Raw genomic sequence first — 7,073 nt, 5'->3', positions numbered from 1 at the left:
AGGGGACGATTACGTTTCACTTGCAGAGAGCCAGAAGACAAATGACCACACACAGCTTCTAGAGCAGCAGTGCGTTATGTGGAAAACTGGCCAGGGAATTCATTTGGTGTGGGGGTTACATGTCTTTACCTGTCTAAGATGACCTCTTATGGACATGGTGGTGGTGGCACCCTTGAGAAGCAATCTCACACCATCTTGGCTTAATTCCCAGGAGAATCTCTGGAAGCAAACTGTTGTTTCCTGAGCCTGATAAGTGTGATGCTATTTTCATGATCATATTTCACTTTGGCAACCCCATGTGTCCTTCACTTATCTGCTCCCATGTGGAAGAGAAGCATGGCTGTATACATGATATGTGAGAGGGTTAGGTGTGGAGTTAGAATAAGATCCTGAGACACCAGAACACCACTCAGTCACCCGGATCTTTTTTGCATTTTGCTTTAACAGAGGTTGCTATGAGTTATGTCTACTTACGGACAAGCACTTAAACATTAATGTTGCTTATTAGCAGATACCAGGGAAATTTTCCAGCTTCCCTCTTGACGACCGTAGGCAGATCGATTAAAATACATTCACTTAGAATTGTCATCTTGTTAAAAAAAATAGCTTACTTCTTTGTGGTCATTTGTTATTTAGTGAATCTTGAATGCCTATTAATAAAGAACTCAACAGAACTTGAAGTACAGGTCTGTCCAGCCTGACATACAGCCATTCCAAGGATTTTCTTCTTTCTTTCTATCGATGTGCAAATTGATTTTAAGTATTTTATCTGTTTCAATCAACATTGGATTGATTAACAATATTGACCAACACTACTTTTTTTAATTACACCAGACTCCAAAAGGTGTTTAAGGTTCAGGTCTGATATCACACAAGATAGCGTGAAATTGTACAGTAAGTTCTTACAAAGTAAATATCTCTGACTACCAATGAGCATACAGTCCTTAGAATACGGTTTTGTTTTGTTTTTAAATCTGTCCATGATATCTACGTACATACCATCCTCTGATTAATGGTTTGAGGCATCCAAATGGATTACAATATCTGACTTATGGTCTTTACCAAGCCAAACCTTTTTTACATTGCACTTCCCTTCCCTTGTCCTCCAGTACAACAAGGTATGTGACTGATGCACCTTCAATAGCTGTATTTGTACATGTAAGCTCTCTTCTGGCTTCTGAACCACTGCCCACCAAACAATGTAAGTTTTTCTGATAATGACACCACATGCTGTCGCTGTTATCAAACTCAAAAGTTTTTACTTCATAAATCGGAATTACTTAAAATTTCTCACCCAGCTTAGTGCGCTGTACACCCACTGTGTCTTTAGGTCAGGGGCAGACTTACCATTAGGCAAACACAGCCAGTTTCATAGTGCCCTGAGGCTTTTGGGGGGCCCCCAAAGGTCTCATAAAAACGATAAATAAAAATGTTTTTCAAAATAAAACTCTTTCAAAATGATCATCTTTTTTTTTGCGCTTGAAATACATCAAAATCAATCATGATTGTTTCAAGAGTCCTCATTTATTCTCAGGCAATGGACAGATTTCCTCTTGCTGCGCATGTGCAAGACGTTCCAAAACAAACTTGTTGGCAGTTTGGAGAGATTTCCCCAAGTTGAGCGGAGAAGAGGAGAAGGCGAAAAGAAAACAACATTTTTTGTTTTTTAAACTACCTAGGTGTCAACCTTTTTTTCATTGACACCAAATGTATGTGCTATTTCAACAGCACCAGTCAAGCTGCATCAGCTTTGCTGTCTGTCACAATGGAGAGGTGAAGTGTAGAGTGAGGCTTTTCATCGCCAACATGTGTGTATTGAAGCCTTCCCAATAGTAAACCATTGTAACCGAGGGTCATGTAAGATGTAGAACAAGCTTGGCAGGTAGGAACTCGAGATGTCCTTTTTCAAAGTCAACAGTCGTCATCATTAGCTCTCTTTTTTCCACCATTCACACACTTTCGGCCTTCAAAATAATAGCGGTCACATCCCATCCAACTCTGCTAACAGAAAATGGTCTCCGAAAAATATCTTACACTGTGGCAAATGCAAGAAACACAGCGTTGTTTCTTTCAGGTCTTTATTGCAAGACTGCCAACATAAGAATAACACAACACCACACAATATGCTCTTTTAAAGTGTGTTCAAGAAGACACAAACCACACCAATTCTCCTGAGTGTGAGCATGGTCCTAGTGCCCACCACACAGCCCACCCCTGAACACCCAGACAGCAAGTTATGGGAAAAACATTTCAGGGGGCCTCACTCGCCTGCCGTAACGGGTACAATGTCCATCCCGCGGGGGAGCAGGTGTACCTATGGGGAAGAACAAATATCAGGGCCCGGTGGAGAAAGGACATTCAACCCTAACAGCTTTTGTAGGGCGACCTCGACGGGGGACTTCACCCGCAACACAATGCGCCAGTTTAAGCATGTCTATGGAAACGCATTCCCTGTGCCCGCCCATATCCAGGGTTGAAGGGGGGAACTGTGGACGTTGTGACGTACACAAACAAAACGGGCATTTTCAAGCTTCGATGGCACAAACGATTTAGGGAAACAGTGGTGGACCAGGCCAGGAGCCAAGGACTCCCTCGGCAAAAAGCGAAACGATTGCGGGAAAAATTCACTCGGAAAGCGGAGTGGTTGACCGAACACCAATTCAGCGGGGGCCACAGCGAGATCCTCTTTAGGGGCCGAGCGCAACCCGAGTATAACCCAAGGCAAACGGTCAACCCAATTGCTATCCACGAGCGCCGCACGCAGAGCCGCCTTAAGCGACCGGTGAAAACGTTCACATATGCTGTTAGCCTGGGGATGGTAGGCTGTAGTACGGTGCACCTGCACACCCACTGACTGCGCCAACGCTGACCAAAGCGCCGACACGAATTGGGATCGCCTGTCCAAGGTGATATCGGATGGCGTGCCAAAACGCGCAACCCATGCTGACAGAAACGCACGGGCAACGTCTACAGAGGCAGTGGAGAAAAGAAGAACCGCTTCTGGCCATCTGGTAGTACGATCTACCATCGTTAGCAAGTGTGTATAACCCTGCGACGGAGGGAGGGGGCCAACTAAATCTACATGCACGTTATCAAACCGCCAGGCCGGAATCGGAAATGGTTCGAGGGCCGCCTTAGTGTGCCGGTGGACCTTGGCACGCTGACATGCCATGCATGCGGCTGCCCACTGCCTAACATCCTTCCTAAGGCCAGCCCAAACAAATTTGGCGCCAACCAACTTGACGGAAGCCCGAACGCCAGGGTGCGACAGGGAGTGTAATGTGTCAAAAACCTGGCGGTGCCAGTCTACCGGGACAACCGACCGAGGGCAGCCAGTGGACACATCGCAGAGGAGGGCGGGACCGCCATCCTGAAACACCACCTCCTTGAGCACAAGCGCCGTACCCTCAGCTTTGAGTGCGCGGGTGCCGGGGTCGTCGGGCTGGTCAGCGGCCATTCCCGAAAAATCTAAACCGAGCTGCACGTGGCAAATGAGTACGGGCGAGAGACAGTCAGCCACAGGGTTGGCCTTACCGGTCACGTGCTGAATGTCCGTAGTGAATTCAGAGATGGACGACAAGTGACGCTGCTGACGGGCTAACCAAGGCTCCGTGACCTTTGACACGGCAAACGTCAGGGGTTTGTGGTCAACAAAAGCCGTCAAGGACCGACCCTCCAACAAAAAAATAAAAAGGCTTGTTGCAAGATACAGTACCAACAACTCTCGGTCAAATACACTGTATTTTCGCTCGTTGAACACCTGTGTTAGGTGTGACCGGTGCTCCTCAGCTGAAGGGCTCGCCACCAAAATGTCGTCAAGATAAACAAACAAAAAATCGAGCCCGCGTAACACCAAGTCCATTAATCTCTGAAAGGTTTGTGCTGCCCCCTTCAGGCCAAAAGGCATACGCAGGAACTCAAAAATCCCAAACGGGGTTATTACTGCGGTCTTGGGCACGTCCTCGGTGCGCACCGGGACTTGGTGATAACTGCGAACTAGGTCTACCTTTGAAAAAATGGCAGCGCCAGCCAGGCGCGCTGAAAAGTCCTGGATGTGCGGGATAGGGTAGCGGTCGTGCGTTGTGATGTTATTAAAGTGCCGAAAATCCCCAAAGGGCGCCAGGAACCGTCTGACTTTGGCACCATGTGCAAGGGCGAAGCCCACGGGCTATTAGAACGCCTAATGATGCCTAAACGCTCCATAGTAGTGAACTCCTCTTTAGCAATGGTCGATTTAGCCGCGTCGAGACGGCGCGCGCGCGCAAAAACTGGCGGGCCCACCGTGGGAATGAAATGTTCAACGCCGTGTTTAGTGTCCGCGGTGGAAAAAGAGGGAGTGGCTAATGACGGAAAATCCGCTAGCAAACGCTAAAAAACGTCACCAGATACCGAATAATTATCGTATGTTAACTAACGGTCCAAGTCCCCCTGCCTTACATGTAAAAGTTGAAAAAGACACAGCATCAATCAATTGGCGGTTAGCAATATCAACAAGCAGTCCTTTAGCACACAGAAAATCCGTGCCAATAATGGGGACTGTGATGGCGGCGATGACGAAATCCCACTGGAAATTGCGTCCATTGAAGCACACAGTCACCAACCTGGAGCTGAAAGTGTCGATTGACGAGCCGTTGGCGGCACACAGCAGCGGCCCGCAACCACCTGTCGCCTTGTCCACGTCCATGGCCGGTAGCAGGCTGACTTGCGAACCGGAGTCCACCAGGAAACGTCTCCTTGACGACGATTCAGCGATGAAAAGCCGCTCGCCTGCTTCGTTGGCGCCCATAGCCGCTATTGAACGCCGCCGTAGGAGTTTTCCCGGACCGTGAAGGAGCAAGGAGGGACACACCGTCAAGCTTTGGCGTCAAAACGTTGATGGAAGAAGCACTGGCTTGCTTCGCGCCTTTTCCAGGTAGTGACTCCCGCCACTACCGCTGACTCCGCTTTCTCCATTGTCTGCAGCGGGGGCGCTTCCACGCTCTGCACGGCAAACCGTCTGGAAGCTAGAATCACCCGGTCAGCTTCTTCAGCCAAGCCCCGTAATTGCCGGAGGCCAGAGAAGTTAAGTTAGCTAGCATCGCACGGGCCGCAGGTGGAAACTGCCGCAAGAAAAGATGCGGGAAAATGAACCCGCCTTCTTTGGATCCCAGCAGCGACAGCATACTGTCCATTAAATCCACGGCGGTGCTATCGCCCAGACCCGGCAGGGAAAGAAGTCTATCTGCCCTCTCAGCATCAGTCAGAGTAAATCTCCGAAGCAGGAGATTCTTGAGGGCGGGGTACATGCCGCTCTGTGGAGGGTTTCGCAAAAGCTGCATCGCGCGGTGAGTGGTCGCCTGATCGATTGCTGTCACAACCAAGTGATACCGGGAGTCGTCGCCGGTGATCTCTCACAGGTTGAAAAGAGACTCGACGTGCTGGAACCATGATGCCGGGTCGCTCTGCCAGAACTCCGGAAGCATGCAGGTTGCTGGAGATGGGGCGACATGGCCGACGAAGACACCTCTTGTTTGCGAAACATTGTCGGGGTCACCAATGTGGCAAATGCAAGAAACACAGGGTTGTTTCTTTCAGGTCTTTATTGCAAGACTGCCAACATAAGAATAACACAACACAACACAATATGCTCTTTTAAAGTGTGTTCAAGAAGACACAAACCACACTGGTGTGAGCATGATCCTAGTGCCCGCCACAACACTTTATTAAATGTTGATTAATGTTCCTATCAGTTAGAGTCAAAAACATGATACTCATAACACAGCTCCCAAGCTTTAATATGCAGCTTGCATGGTAGTTTCTAAGAAATTGTATTGAACATGTTATTTTTGTTATATTGAGGCCCTCATGGGTAGGATTGCCTTGGGCCCTCAAATGACTTAATATGCCCCCTGAATTTGGTACTCATCTTTAGGGGACTGACAAGTGCATGTCCTAACAACCAATTGCCCATAAACCCATTAAATCAGTAGTCTAATGATTATAAAACTTTGAGTATGTAATGTCTGGGATCATGTTTTGTTTAAGTTATGTCCTGTTTGGGTTTTGAACTCTTTTTAGTTCCTACTTTTTCACTCCCTTGACTTTTTTCCATGGTTACCCATTAGTTTCACCTGTCATGTCACGCACCTGATTTGTTTTGACTCACGCACCTGTTCAATCACCACAGTATTATTTAAGCCACAGTTTCCAGGTAGTCAGCCTGGTGACTTCACCCTCGAGCACCCTCTACAAACCCATGATATCCATGCTGATGAACCAGGCTGCTTTTTTCATACTCTTTTCTCGGTCACAGTAAGTGTTTTTGTTTTAGTTGTTCATACTTCTGCCATTGTGCAAGTTTTGGTTTATGTCCATAGTTTTGCCTCAGTGCAAGTTTTTGTTCTCATAGCCAAGTTTGTTCTCCCCCTTGTGCGCGCCTTCTGTTTGTTCCTTTTAATAGTATAAATAAAAGATGTCTTTACCTTCACGCTTTGCACCTTGGGAAAACAATCCACACCCAAGTCCACATCATGACAGAGTATGTTTTTAAAGCAATTAAAGGAATAACCAATACCACAAACAAACCAAAAATGTGGACACTTTATGACGTGATTCGTCATATGGTGTGGTAACCCACGACAATAACATTCAAACTATACTCATCTATGGGCTTAATCCCTGCAATTGGTTCCTGTAAGTGAAGAGCACAAATATGTCGCCTATGTTGAAAGGTTCCGCATCAAATATAAAAAAAATTTAAGGTTAGCACCTTGCCCCGTCACATTAAAACCCATTGTTATTATATTCAAGATCGTGATATCAGGCACTATCTGTATTAATATGTAATACATACATTTAGGGATTACAGTTATTTTAAATGCCTTTGTGCATTAAATGCTGTTAAAGGGAATTGACTATGGCGTGATTTGAACACCCAGCCTTCTGATCTAGCATCAGACACGCTAACGTTGCGCCACAAGGCCATACTTTGCTGGTTTGTCTGTATGTTCACCTTCATGCACTAGGTATCAGTCGAGGGTTTCACTTGTGTGTACCGTGAACCACATTTTCCTGACTGGGAAGCCAGTGACAAT

At 46.9% G+C, this 7,073-nt stretch overlaps 1 pseudogene; it reads right to left on the bottom strand.

Annotated features, from left to right (window-relative positions):
• Window positions 1–2,260: 2,260 nt before the first annotated feature.
• Window positions 2,261–4,786, bottom strand: LOC133561475 (uncharacterized protein K02A2.6-like; annotated as a pseudogene).
• Between the last annotated feature and the right edge of the window lie 2,287 nt (window positions 4,787–7,073).

Source organism: Nerophis ophidion, linkage group LG11 (assembly GCF_033978795.1).
Source record: "Nerophis ophidion isolate RoL-2023_Sa linkage group LG11, RoL_Noph_v1.0, whole genome shotgun sequence".
In the NCBI taxonomy this organism is placed as follows: Eukaryota; Metazoa; Chordata; class Actinopteri; order Syngnathiformes; family Syngnathidae; genus Nerophis; species Nerophis ophidion.
This window is presented reverse-complemented; position numbering and strand designations above follow the sequence as displayed.